Source organism: Anolis sagrei, chromosome 3 (assembly GCF_037176765.1).
Source record: "Anolis sagrei isolate rAnoSag1 chromosome 3, rAnoSag1.mat, whole genome shotgun sequence".
Classification (NCBI taxonomy): Eukaryota; Metazoa; Chordata; class Lepidosauria; order Squamata; family Dactyloidae; genus Anolis; species Anolis sagrei.
In genome coordinates, this window is record NC_090023.1 from 247153912 (window position 1) to 247168592 (window position 14681).

Consider the following 14681-nt stretch of genomic DNA (forward strand, 5'->3'; position numbering starts at 1 on the left):
GGGAGTCCAGAAGTGGCAAAATAAAACCTGGAACCTCAAGCCATGGTTGATACTGAATGAGAGACTCCCTCCTGGGCACACAGAAAACCGGCTGACTTGGAAGGCGGTGAACAGACTGCACTTTGGCACCACGAGATGCAAAGCCAACCTTAAGAAATGGGGCCACCAAGTGGAATCCACAACATGCGAGCGTGGAGAAGAGCAAACCACAGACCACCTATTACAATGCAATCTGGGCCCTGCCACATGCATAATGGAGGACCTTCTTATAGCCACATCAAAGGATATTTAATATAAAGCCAAGCTTCTTACACGATAAAATAGCCCTGTGTGCTTGAAATGTGCCTGAAATGTGAGTGACACTTTATCAGCTAGATCTCTTAATTGGGATTTAGTGGTTTGAACTCTAGGTTTCTTGGCTTCTGAATCGCCTTCACTAACTTTACCTGCTTTCTGGATGGACGCTGTTTTCTTTAGCCTTGCACTGTATTTTGACTTTGCTTTAGGGCTTGCCTTTTTGACAGAGCTTAAGTAATTAAACTCTACTATGGCCTTAACTTTGTTTCCCAAGCCTTCATCATGCCAGGACTCTAAGGCTAGCAGCTAGAGGAACAGAATGAATGATTTGTGATCATGAGATTGCTTTATATCTAAGACCACTGTCACACCGAAAGGATTAGCAACTGACAAATGATTGAGAATAGGGAGACAATTCGAGATGCCTAATTCCCAATTTCTCGTAGTGACATTTTAACTTTTCTATCCATGCTGTGCTTTTTAGCTTCACATCTTCCTTTTCAAATCTTGACCGTCTTCTGATTTATTGATTACACTCTCATTTTATTAACAACAGATAAGTTATAAAAAAATTCCTCTTATTTCAATGACTTTATCACCCACCTCAAAATTATATGAATAATCTGGGGTCATTTTTCCCCTCAATTTTCAGCTGTGAACCTACTTTTGCACTTTTGTCCTTAACTTTTATCATTAGTCATTTTAAGCCTTTGATATTTTCTATTAGTATCAGGGGTCATCTCCCTGTCTTAAATTGTTAAATGTTCATGTTTCCTTCCTCTGAATTTCTTCCTACTTTCCATATAATATTTTCCTCAGATTCCTTTAGCATTTGAAAGCATTCTTTCCCCACATTATGTCTAGGGAGTAGCCTTGTGCACATTACAGATTACACATCAGCACAATCAGATATGGTGGCACCTCAACTTCTTACAAAGGAAACCATAATTTCTCATGATCTCTCTATTCAAAGGACCTGTTAAAACATAATACAATAAAGCAAGTTAAAAACATAACGCCTAGCTCCATCGTTCTTATTCCAGCTGCTACATTCAAATCAGATTCCATATGGCACTACTCCCTGAACGCCTGTGTGCAAAGGCAGGTCTTTAACCTTTTCCTGAATACCAGGAGGGAGGAGGCCAGTCTGATGTCACTGGGGAGGGAGTTCCGTAGCTGAGGGGCCACTACTGAGAAAGCCCTGTTTCTCGTCCCCACTAATCATGCTTGTGATGGGAGTGGGGCCGAGAGCAGAGCCTCCCCAGCAGATCTTAACACTCTAGCTGGCTCATAGAGGGAGATATGTTCGGTCAGGTAAGTTGGGCCGGAACTGTTTAGGGCTTTATAGGCCAAAGCTTAGCACTTTGAATTGAGCCCGGTAGCCTGATAGCAAACTGCAAATCACTCAAATTATCTGGGTTTTTCTGGTAACCCCCCCCCCCAAAGTGCTCAGAATGTGCCCAAAACAATGTATTTGCTTCTAACTCCCTTCCATATCTAGCCTATAATTCCCATATCTACTCAAAATGCAGAAGAATTTTTAAAATTTGGCCCAGTTTTGGCATGGTTAAATGTACTGGTATAGCCTGATATGAGACACAGGATGGGGAAATAGTCATCTTCAAGACACTTTGAAATGTAGAGGACTATTCTTAGTGAAATGTATAAATGAGCACTATATGAGATCGTGACAGGGAAAACCAATCCCTCATTGCTCACCGTGAATGTAGCTAAGCTGCTCGTGAAGTGCCTCCACTTGTATGAAGATGTTGCTGTTTCTGGCTCTTCTTTGCTGATAAAGATAGTTACACAGCAGCTCCTCACTTTCTTGTTTGTATTAAATTTTTTAGTACATTGCTGATAAACCCAAGTAGTTCTGCTACTTTATTGCAAGAATTTTTTTAGCATTTTTACACTGATTCCTATGCTTTTTCATTGTTTCCTAGAAACTGTGAGAATGATCGACTTTCAGGAAATTGTTACCCGATACAGGTAATATGGGACTTATTCATTAGGAATAATCTTGTACCAATAATATATTGATGTATACAGATTTCTTCTGTTAGCTTTTGGTTTGGAAGTATAATTCAAGGCCAGCCCTGCTGGATAGGCTTTTTGCCTATTATTTTTTTGCCCCAGATGGGTGATGATGGGAACCTGATCAGAAATTGTTTTGCTTGGAAGCCACTGCTTTGTTGTTTTGTTTGAAAGCAAACAAAACTTTTTATGCATGTATATACACACAACGCATAGCTCTAATTTATTTATTTATTTACTCTGTTTTTATCCCGCCTTTCTCTACCCTGAAGGGGACTCAAACTGGCTTTACAAATGGCAACTATTTGATGCCTTTAGAGGACAAACAATTAAATACATTTAAGTTGAAAATTAAAATTTTAAAAAATTAACAATTGGAGTTAAAATGCACATTAAAACATTATAATCACTATGAATCGTAATCCACAATCGTAATCCGGAGCCATTTCAAAAATCATTGCACATATTTTGTAGTTCTTTTGCACTGTAGTTAATCTCCAAAGGCTTGACCCCCAGAGTGAGATTTTCACTTTTCTTCTGAAGGCTAGGAGGGAGGGAGCTGCTCTAATATCACTGGGTCGCTGGGGAGGGAGTTCTACAGCCAAGGGGCCACCACTGAGAATGCCCTGTTCCTCATTCCCACCAGATGCGTCTGTGCAGGTGGCAGGACCAAGAGCAGGGCCTCCCCCGACAATCTTAATCTCCTAGGTGGTTCACAGGAGGAGATACGTTTGGACAGGTAAGCTGGGCCAGGATAGTTTAGGGCTTTATAGGCTAAATCCAACACTTTGAATTGTACTTGGTAGCACTTTGGCAGCCAGTGGAGCTGATGCTACAGGGGGGTTGTATGCTCCCTGTACACCGCTCCGGTGATCAACCTGGCTATTGTCCGTTGGACTATTTGAAGCTTCCGAACAGTCTTCGAAGGCAACCCCACGTACAGCGCGTTGCAATAGTCTATTTGGGATGTAACCAGAGCGCGGACTACCATGGATGTAACCAGAGATGTACTATCATAGCTCTAACAATGTTATGAATAGTTGCAGCTATAGCAAATATAGTCCTGGATTTCTGATACCAAAACAACAGTTCCCAGGATATCTAGCAGGACTGTATTCCAGCAGCTCAGTGGTGCAAAACCACTATGCCCAGAATGCACTTAGGAATATATGAGTAAGTAACAAGATATGCGTAGAGCCAAAAAGTTGCCATTGCACAATAGATGCAATCTGATGGTAGAAACAGAAGCAGAGCTGCAGACAGCAAATTTCTTTACGCCTTGTTTTTGCAAGTCCACATCCTACTTTTTGTATTGCAGCTGTGTATTATGCATTGCACAGTGGCACCCAGTTATTCAGCATTGGTATTCTACATGTGAGTTGCATAGTGTTGCCATGACATATGCAGATGGCACCAGATCATGTCTGATCTTGGAGGCTAAGTGGATCAGCCCTGATTAGAACTTAGATGAGAGACTGCCATCGAATCTCAAGTGATATTGGCTATCTTTCAGAATAATAAACTGGAAAAAGCACCTCCTTCTCTAATGAAATGCTGTGAAATTCACAAAGTGATCATGAGTCAACAAGGCTTCGAGAGTCAATATCACACACATGGGGATGGCTGTTTGAGGAGTTTGTAAGTTGTCATATTTTTGTGATAATGTATTAATTGCACAGTTTTACATCTAAGAAGCAGATCATTTTAAGTCAGGACTGGGAAATGTGTGACTCTCCAGGTGTTGCTTGCGTTGCTACTTAAGAGATATTTCAATTAGTTGTGCCCATTCCATCCAAAAATCTTTAAACTATTGTATCTCTTCCAAGAGAGCAAATCAATGTATAGGGCTCCATATACACAACACATCTTTGCTTTAGTAGCTGCCCCCTCTTATTTCCACTGAATTTGTGCAGGAGACATTTACAGTGAATAGTCACTACTTGAAATTTGAAGGGGAGTAAACATAGCTAAAGAAAATGTAACTGAACAGAACCAATAACCCAACAGAACTTTCTGTCACGTCCTTTTTTTCTTCGAGTCACAGTTTAACTGATATCATTTATACTTTGTTGATCTCCTAGGACAAACTTCCAGAAGCAACTGTCAAATGGACGAACAATCATGAAACGCCTAAAGGATTATATCTATTACCTTTATTTTCAATACATGCTGATCACTTGCTGCATTGACTTTGAGCCCTGGGAGCAAATGATAGCACATGTTGTCACTGCCACTCTTTTTTCCATGTTGGTCTTCACAGCATATATATTTATTCCTCCTCATCTGCATCTGGCTTTTCAGTTCTTTTTGCAGTAATGAGGATACTGTATGTATGAGGGAACTTTTTTGTGTAGTATCACTGTATTTGTCTAAATGGAAACATTTTAAAGCATGTGCTTGTGTTTCTCTCCCTGGTTCAATTTCATCTTGCATTACTGTATGAGTTTGCTGGTTCTGGCAACTAATTTGTGAATCATGGAGACGAAAAGGGGTGTGGGGTATGAATCTCAAACTACATAGTTCTGAGTAATGGTGAAAGAAAAAAATAGTAGAAAAAAAGGAAAGATGGAAAAGAGAAAATGCAAATATACATGATTAAAAACATGTGTGAAAAGACCATTGAAGAATGCGGAACTAAATAAGTTGCTGTGAGTTTTCTGGATTGTATGGCCATGTTCCCACTAGCATTCTCTCCTGTCGTTTTGCCCACATCTATGGCAGGCATCCTCAGAGGTTGTGAGGTCTGTTGGAAGAGGGATCCTCTCACCTCTGCAGGAGTCTGCCGCATAACATGCAGCTGTGGACAAGTCTACATAGGGACCATCAAAAGCAGCAGCATTGCCCAGACATGAAACAAGGAACATGAAAGGCACTGCAAACTACTTTAGCCTGAGAAGTTGGCCATAGCAGAGCACCTGATGAACCAACTTGGACACAGCACATTATTTGAGAACACAGAAATGCTGGACCACTCTAACAACCACCATGTCAGACTACACAGAGAAGCCATTGAAGCATGTGGACAATTTCAACAGAAAGGAGGAAACCATGAAAATGAACAAAATCTACCAGTATTAAAAAAAAAAACTTAGGACAATAAATAAAGAACACTTTAAAAAAACCAGGGGAATTCCAGACAGGAAACAATCCGGGCCAGCTAAAACCTCCCAACAAAGGATTCCACAGACAGGAAGCAGCCAGGCTTTGAAGCTGCAAGGCCATTCAATGCTAATCAAGCTGGCCAATTGCAACATTCACATTTGCCTCAAGGAAACAAGATTTTTTTTCTCCCACCCTGGACATTCCACAGATATATAAACCTCCAACAGACTATTCTATTAGAGTATTATGAATTATTAGGGGTCGAAATAATAAAACTATTAGCTATTTTATATATCCAATGTATGCATATCAATAAAAAAGTTATTCCTAATCACAAATCTGGTGATTAATATCTCACCCCACCTGAAAAACACTCATTTTTGTGACAAGCACATTGTTTACTTCTTCCTGCCTGGGTACACAAGCTTAAATAGATCAGGTCATTCCATTTTCCATTCACTTCTTTCTCTCATTCATAAATTAGGGCATTTCCTATATATATATAAAGTGTGTGACAATCATATCTATTATTAACTCCTAGGTGCTGATAGGCTCATCCTCCAGATGATATAACAGTATATGACCAAATTTGGTTTTAGCCACAATTTGATTATCTCAATCAAAAATCAACTGAGCTTACAGCAGTGGTAACTGACAAGTCAGTTCCTTTTTAGTAGGCAGGGTTTTCAGTATCTTGTAGCACCTTTGAAACTGAGAAAAAGACATTGGTAGTGAAAACATTTGTAGATATAAGTCTACTCATCACATACATCTGATCTGTTGCATTTTGGGAAGACCAGTTAATGCAGCTCATGCTTCCAGCGTTTTCTCTCGGTTAGTTTCAAAGATGCTACAAGATCCTTTTGAATATTGATCTCAGCTATGTTCATTCCAGTAGATCTATTCTTAGGGACACATTGGATTTAGCTTTGGGCCCTGCCCTACCACTTTTAATGTTTTCTTTTATACCAGCCTGGAGAGTGTATTCTGAAAGTGTATACATGGCACTGCAACAAAATGTTTTTAAATTTTCTTTTATATCTGGAGATTTTTCTCTCAATTTTAAGCCAGTTGTGTTTCCTCCTGCTTCTCTTCCCCCTCCAGGGAAATAAATTTGTCATTTACCCAATGCTTTGAATGACTTTCATCTTCTTTTTGATCCTTACTAATCTAACCTGTTCTTTCATCTTGTTCATTCATTCTATTAATATTTTTTTTCCTACCAACACTACATTATTTATTTTCTGGTCTCTTCCTGAACCTTTCCTTGCTTTTTATATGACTGATGCTATTACCCTTTTGTCATTTTTGTATAAATGGTTTCTGGGATTTTCTTTCTCTCTGGTTTACTTTTGATCTGTCCAACCTTTTCTACAACATGGGTGTCACTCTGGGTTTTTGTTTTTGTTTTGGTTTCTATGACAGATCCCCTTCATTTTATGCTTTTCATCACCTTTGCTCTATAATTATATGGTATTGCCTATATTATGCAGATGACTTAATTATATTTTAGTCTCCAGATTTGATTCTCTTACAAGCTGTTAGTACATCTGCCTATTCTGTTGTTTTTTTCTGCTGTTATATTAGACCAGAGGACAGTTCAAACATTGGAAAGATTTTGAATTAACTAGATTTTTCCAAAGGTAGGAGAAGCAGAACATAAAGGAGAACTTGCACTTGGAAATAATGTGTCCCCAAAACACAGCGACCCCCACTTCAAATTCAGCCCCCAAACCTCCTCTTTTTGTTTAAATACTATTCAGTTGAAACACTGGATAGGATACTGCATAATACCGATAGAGGGAAAAGATGTTTTCCAGGTGTAGCATTGGTCCCTTCTCCTCTACCCATATATGCAATGTATTTTCCAGCTATTTGTGTTTTGCTGTCCATTCTACCCAATGGCTACTGGAGGACAAGAGAGAACAGGGCAGCATCCAGCTGTTTTTTTTGAAGCCCAAGATATTAAGACCTAGGCCTCTGGATGACCTTTGGAAGGCCAGAAGGATACCATCATCCAGGAAATCATCTAATGAACTAAGAACGTGGTATAGTGCTTTGAGTGTAGGGCTAGGAGTTTGGAGTGTGGGACTAGTGGAATCTCTGCTCACCCATAGAATCTTGAGTCAGTCACATTTTCTGAGATTAAGAAGAAAGCAATGACAACCTCCTTCTGAACAAATCATGCTGAAAAAACCCTAAGACACAACAGAACAGAACTGAATTGAAGGGACATAAAAACAACTCACAGAAATATCCAGTTTTGTAGAGGTTGGAATATCGATTTCCAACCCACCCGACACCCTTTCAATCCTTCTACTCCACCTAATTATCATTTCCTCTTAGTTGGCTAGGGAAGATGGTATTACAAGCTGCAAACAGATATAATCCATCTATTAAAAAACAAAATTACTGAGCTGCACATGCTTAGTGTTTCCATAGCATACATGTTAAGTTCTAGGTATTTGGGCTTCATAAACTTGTAGATATGTCAGAGGGAACATGGAAGGCTGAGCAGGTATCAGATTGCAAACTTCAGTTAACACTCTAAAAATTGTCTGGGTTGTGCTAGCTGTTTCAGGATTGTGCATCTCTCACCTCCACAACAGCCCACTCTCTATTTTGCTCTGCATTTGTTTATTGGGTGAGCAATCATTTTATTTCTTTATATCTTTACTTTATTTATACCTAATTTTTCCCCCATGGGGACTCAAGGTGGCTGACAATCCACACCTTGCTCAAAGTTTTAAAAAGTGCAGTAAAAAAACATTAGATAATAGTGTGGTAAAAACAGATTAAAATATAATAAATACACTTAAATTAGTCTTTAAAACTTACAGCCCCCCCCCCCCCCCACATCCTGCCCACAACCTCTCCAAAAGCTGCCCCTTACCCTTTCCCAAATGCCTACTGGCAGAAGAAGGTCTTGGCCTGCCTCAGAAGGCCAGCAGGGATGAGGCCATCCTGATCTCTCTTGGGAGGGAGTTCCACAGTCTAGGAGCAGCCACTGAAAAGGCCCTCTCCCATGTTCTCACCAAGCGTGCTTGAGTGGGTGGTGAGACAGTGAGAAGGTCCTCCCTTATAGATTGTAGATGTCTCCCAGGTTCATATAAAGAGATAGGGTCCTTCAGATAACCTGGAACAGAGCCATATAGTGCTTGTAGGTCAAAACCAGAACTTCAAATTGTGCTCAGAAATGTGCTGGCAGCCAGTAGGACTGTTGCAACAGAGGAATTGTCCGCTTCCATAGCCAGCCCCAGTTAGCAGTCTGACTGCTCCTCTTTAGACCAATGAGAGTTTCTGAGCACGTTTCAAAGGAAGCCCCACATAGAGTGCATTACAGTAGCCCAAACAGGATGTAACCAAGACATGTACCACTGTGGCCAGATCTGACTTCTCAAGGAATGGGCGCAGTTGGTGCACTAGTTTTAACTGTGCAAAAGCACACCTGGTCACTGCTGATACCTAGGCCTCCAGGTTCAGAGTTGAATCCAGGAGTATCGTGAAACTGAACATCTGTGTTTTTAGGGGGGGCATAACCCTATCTAACACAGACTGAATTCCTTTTCTCAGATCTGCCTTTTGACTGACCAGAAGCACCTCTGTCTTGTCTAGATTAAGATCCAGTTTATTTGCTGTTATTCAGTCCATTACAGTTATGTGGCCAAGGAGTCCCCCATTACTACCTTCAGAGACCAACCCTCCAGAAACAGTCTCCCTTCTCTCCACCTTTAGGTAAACACATAATAACTCTTAGTATTGCATTTAGAATGGTGAAGCTAAAAATTCAAAATGGGATCTTCTGCATTTCATATAACTGTAATACTTTCCCAAGGGGAAAATCAGTCCTGGATGAGTTAGTGATGGGAAGGCAGAATGTGTGGCTACCTTTTACAATTTAGTCCATCATGCAAGGAGTTAAGTTTCCATCTCCCTTAAGAGATCACCAGCAAACCAGAAGATGATCTTGTATGATATTACATTTTATATTATCATATATGCATTATTTCCAAAAACCAGGTACTGCAGATGCACTAGTTGAAAAATCAGAACTGTTTGGTTTATATGCTTTGCATGGGCTCTTGCTCTATTTTATCAATGTGCTTCTCTTCCAAAAACAACAACAAAACAAACAATACAATACAAAACAAAAAAACAACTCCCTCCTACCATGAGTAATGAGACAAAAACCAGGGCATATTTCGTTAAGTCTTATGTCTAAGTGTATGATACATTTTAATATCTGAATTAAACCTTTTGTTTGCATGTATTTAATTAACACATATATTTTAAAAATTAACATCTAAATTGCATCTTGTAATAAGTGGCCACAGATAATACCTAGGGAGGAACATAGGGCACTGCGAAATTTGTGTTACTATTATGAAAGATGTGTATATCTTCATTATCTCACATAATACACATCATGTTTCAGCTTTCATTGCAGTTTCCATAGCAAAGTTGCCACATTCCTTTTTCGCCCTGACAAGGCTGGGAGGCAGAAATTCAAGAAACAAAGCTATCCCAGTGCCTCTCCCTTCTTAAGCAGCAACTAATGTCAACTTGATATTCAGGCGTCTTTCAGAACCTTCACAAACTGAATCTTCTCCCTTTTGTCTTCCTCCAGTGTCTTTGGTTGTAAACTTTACCAGTGAATTCCTTGTCACATATTTTAGCATTGCATCTAGAACATAGGATCATACTCATAGAGTTGAAAGAGACCTCATGGGCCATCCATCAAAGATGGCCCTCCAGCCTCTGTTTAAAAGCCTCCAAAGAAGGAGCCTCCACCATACTCCGGGGCAGAGAGTTCCACTGCTGAACAGCTCTCACAGTTAGGAAAAGTTCTTCCTAATGTTCAGGTGGAATATCCTTTCTTGTTGTTTGAAGCCATTATTCCATTGTGTCCTAGTCTCCAGGGCAGCAGAAAACAAGCTTGCTCCCTCCCCTCTATGACTTACTCACATGTATTTATGCATGGTCATCATATCTCCTCTCAGCCTTCTCTTCTTCAGGCTAAACATGCCCAGCTCTTTAAGCTGTTTCTCTTAGGGCTTGTTCTCCAGACTCTTGATCATTTTAGTTGCCCTCATCTGGACACATTCCAGCTTGTCAACATCTCCCTTACACTGCGGTGCCCAGAATTGGACACAGTATTCCAGGTGTGGTCTGACCAGGGCAGAATAGAGGAGTAGCATGACTTCCCTGTATCTAGACACTATGGTCGTATTTATGCAGGCCAAAATCCCATTGACTTTTTTGCCGCCACATGAGACATTGTTCGCTCATGTTTAACTTATTGTCCACGAAGACTCCAAGATATTTTTCACACGTACTGCTGTCGAGCCAGGCATTCCTCATTCTGTATCTTTGCATTTCATTTTTTTCTGCTTAAGTGGAGTATTTTGCATTTGTCCCTGTTGGTTACTTTTGGCCCATCTCTCTAATCCGTTAAGATCATTTTGAATTCTGCTCCAGTCTTCTGGAGTATTAGCTATCCCTCCCAATTTGATGTCGTCTGCAAACTTGATTATCATAATAAGCATTTATTAGCAAGCACTCATGAATGCAGGATTCCAGCCAGAAAAAAAGAGCCCAAGCGGGTGGAGTGATGGTTTTCAACAAACGACTGCCTTTCTGGAATGTTACATCTTCCTCCTGAACCCACATAAAGTTTTTGTGTAGTAATGTATCCAAAGAAAGAAAATACACCCAATATGATGGCTTGAATAGCCTGCCCCAATCCCAAAACAAACACTTTTTACTAAACTAGACAGGTTGATTTGGGGTTTTGAAGAACATACACTATAATGTGATAATTCATATCAATTATTTTGATGTGTACTCGGCTTTTTCTAATGCACTCAGTATCAACCTACATGCATAGGACCAAACTACTGTTAAATTTTGCATGAATATACTTTGAAGGAAAATTGCTGAAATTAAAATGCTCTTTGGGCTGAAATCTTTGCTTCCCATTTCTCCTCCAAATGTACTGAAAACTGATTTTAATAAAGTACTCTGCTTAACAGCTGCATTTTCTGAACTAAATAAGAGACCAACAAAAGAAAGTGCTTTTATATTTAGAGCAATTTAGCATATACGAACGTATGAAGCAGCCCTGTATTGAGTCAAATTGGCGCAACTCATCTTAAATGTCTGCCTGCAGCAACTTGTGAGGGTGCTGCATAAGTTTTCTCCAAGCACTGTATATAAACTTTGGATAGCATAAGGAAGGGTGTTTGCTGTGTGTGCCCCTGTTCAGAAGATTTCACCTCACTTTCTATCCCTGTGAGAATTGGATTTTGAAAAAAGTAGCTTGTTATGAAAACAAAGATTGGTGATAAAGCTTCAGTGGAAACCTTTTCGCCATGATAATAACAGGAGTGAATTTCCCTTTCAAGGGGTAGATTTCTCTCACTTTCTATTGTCTCACCCTCGTTATTGAATTGATTGTGAGTTGGATGTTTAACTTGGGCACTGTCTGTATTTGATATTCGATTCCTTGACAGATAAAGACCATGAGTTCTACTGCTGAATTGTTGAACCTCTCATTCTAATTTATGACTACTCAGTTGCCAAGTGTAACAGGCCTTTTTATTGCGGACATATTAGGCAATACATTGAAACAGTTTGGTACGTGCTATGCTGCACACAATGAACTAGCATAAAACTTGGAAAACATATCAATTTTTGTTGGGACATTTGATGTCTGAAATTGCTGGACACATTGACTTGGGGCTGATCAAAACCACTTTGGTTCCCAAGCCAAGAATGAATTTTCAGGAGAAAGTAGGTCAACTACTGAAGTGACACACTCCTATTTTGTGGAAGATGTAAATTAAGAATAAGTTAATGGGTTTTTAGTTAAGCAACAGAGACCATGTAAGAGTAAACTCAGCCACTCCAGTTGTACAAGACATAAGACTGATACACAGAAACAAACTATACAGATTTTAAGTGTCCTAAATTAAAACAAATATGGTCCCTCGTAGTGCAGCAGGTTAAATTGATGAGCTGCTGAACTTGCTGACCAAAAAGTTGGTGGTTTGAATCCAAGGAGTGGGGTGAGCTACTGCTCTTAGCCCCAGTTTCTGTCAACTTAGCAGTTTGAAAACATGCAAATGTGAGTAGATCAATAGGTACCATTTCTGTGGGAAGGTAATAGTGTTCCATGCAGTCAGGCTGCCCACATGACCTTGGAGGTGTGTATGGACAATGCTGGCTCTTCGGCTTAGAAATTGAGATGAGCACCCCCGCCCCCCAGAGTCAGACACAACTATATTTAATGTCAGGGGAAAACCTTTCCTTTTACTTATGGACAAGTTTGGTGTAACCAGAGCAAATCTTTCCAGATCATAATGTACCACTATCAGATCCTGTGCTTGTTGAAAGAAAATACTAATTTTAAAATGAAAATATGTTTGCTTTAAAATAAAATGTATAGGAAATTCTGTAATATTCCTAGAAGCTGTGAAATAGGCAGGGGGCAGATGTGGCTTCCAAATTTCTGAATTGAGCTTCTAGTTGGGACAGAAAAAAGTGGGCAAAAATAATCAACTTGCTGAAAAACCGATAGGAAAAATCATGCATTTAAATTCAAATATGGATTGAATGCAATTGCCAATACTGCTTTGCTACATTCAGTGTTGCTCTGAGAACACAGATGTGGGAATGACAGAAAAACTGGAATAGAGATCGGACTCTAACAGAAATGGTTGAAGTAGTCGTTCCTGAAATATGTTGCTTGTATAACATAATAAATGGCTTCATCACAGGCACAGGACAAAGATGTTATAAAGCTTATTTTCTTAGGTTTTTATATCCTAACTTCACTCACGAAGACGCAACGCCATTGCTATCACATTACTGGACTGCAGCCATGGAGTTGGGAAATTTTATTGCCTGATTTATTGGTGTACTTAACCTTGAATAAATGTTCTCAAAGCTGTGCCTAGGCATCTAAAACCCAGTTCGTGAAGTAATGCAAAAGGACTTCTTGACTATTATTTAAAGAATAGTTCGAGCACACAGGAAAATAACAAATAAGAAAGCAACAGGAGTACTTTTGCATTATTTGCTAGGCAACAAAACACAGCAGTAATGACTTTTAAGTATGGCATACTTTTATTAAGGACATGCTGTAATGGTTTGCTTCTGCATGAATAGGAAAGGCAATCATACTGTAGTCATATCAAGAAGCTAAAAAGTTAAATTCTTTTTAAAATGCCACATCCTAAGTATTGGCTTAGAGTGAAAAACTAGGTTACAACATGATTTAAACCTGCTTCCAGACAGATGCATTTTTTATTCTCAGACTTACAAAGGCTCTGTAAAGCATGAGCAAAGTGCAACATGTATTTCCTAAACATCTCCCAACTCCTTGGAATCTACTTTTCACCATCAATCGAGCCTGTAGCCATTTTGCTTGATATTAAAACAGTGAATTGGTTGCTAAAACTTGTCTCATCAGGCTACAGTGGCCACTCCTCCCACAGAGGCTGTAGCCACTCCCTGCCTGGTTGTCTAAACCTTCCTGTTGTGATACTGACACAGAAAACTGTTCGATGACTTGAATCTTAGGAACAGTGATAAGATATGAAATTATAAGAGGAGTGTCTAACCCATGCAGCATTAGTAGCTAATTATACTAAAAGCAACTTCATTTATTGCTGTTAGGACTTATATTCTAGCCAGCTACTGAATCATAGTAAAATATTTTTAAAAGCAGGCCAAGCATTCACTTCCTGGAGTAATTAAAGCTTCAGTTATTTTCTGATATGCCTTGTCAGATTTGCCATTTCAGCAAAATACATTTAGCTTAGAATACATTAGAACATTTCCACACCTTTCTGGGAGCTATATCCAATATGCACCAATGAACCCTACCTTCCGAGTTACAGACACCGATATTGATGCATGTGCAAATTAAGAAGTGACATTTGTTGTTATGTGCATTCAAGTTGTTTCTGACTTATGGCAATCCTACCATGGGATTTTTTTGGGCAGTCTTTGAGACTAAGAGGGTTTTTTTTTTCATGTCAGGAGCAACTTGAGAAACTGCAAGTTGCTTCTGGTGTGAGAGAATTGGCCATCTGCAAGGACGTTGCCCAGGGGATGTCCAGATGTTTTACTACCCTGTGGGAGGCTTCTTTCATGTCCCCACATGAGAAGCTGGAGCTGACAGATGGGAGCTCACTCCGCTCCCCAGGTTCGAACTGCCGACCTTTCGGTTAGCAGTTCTG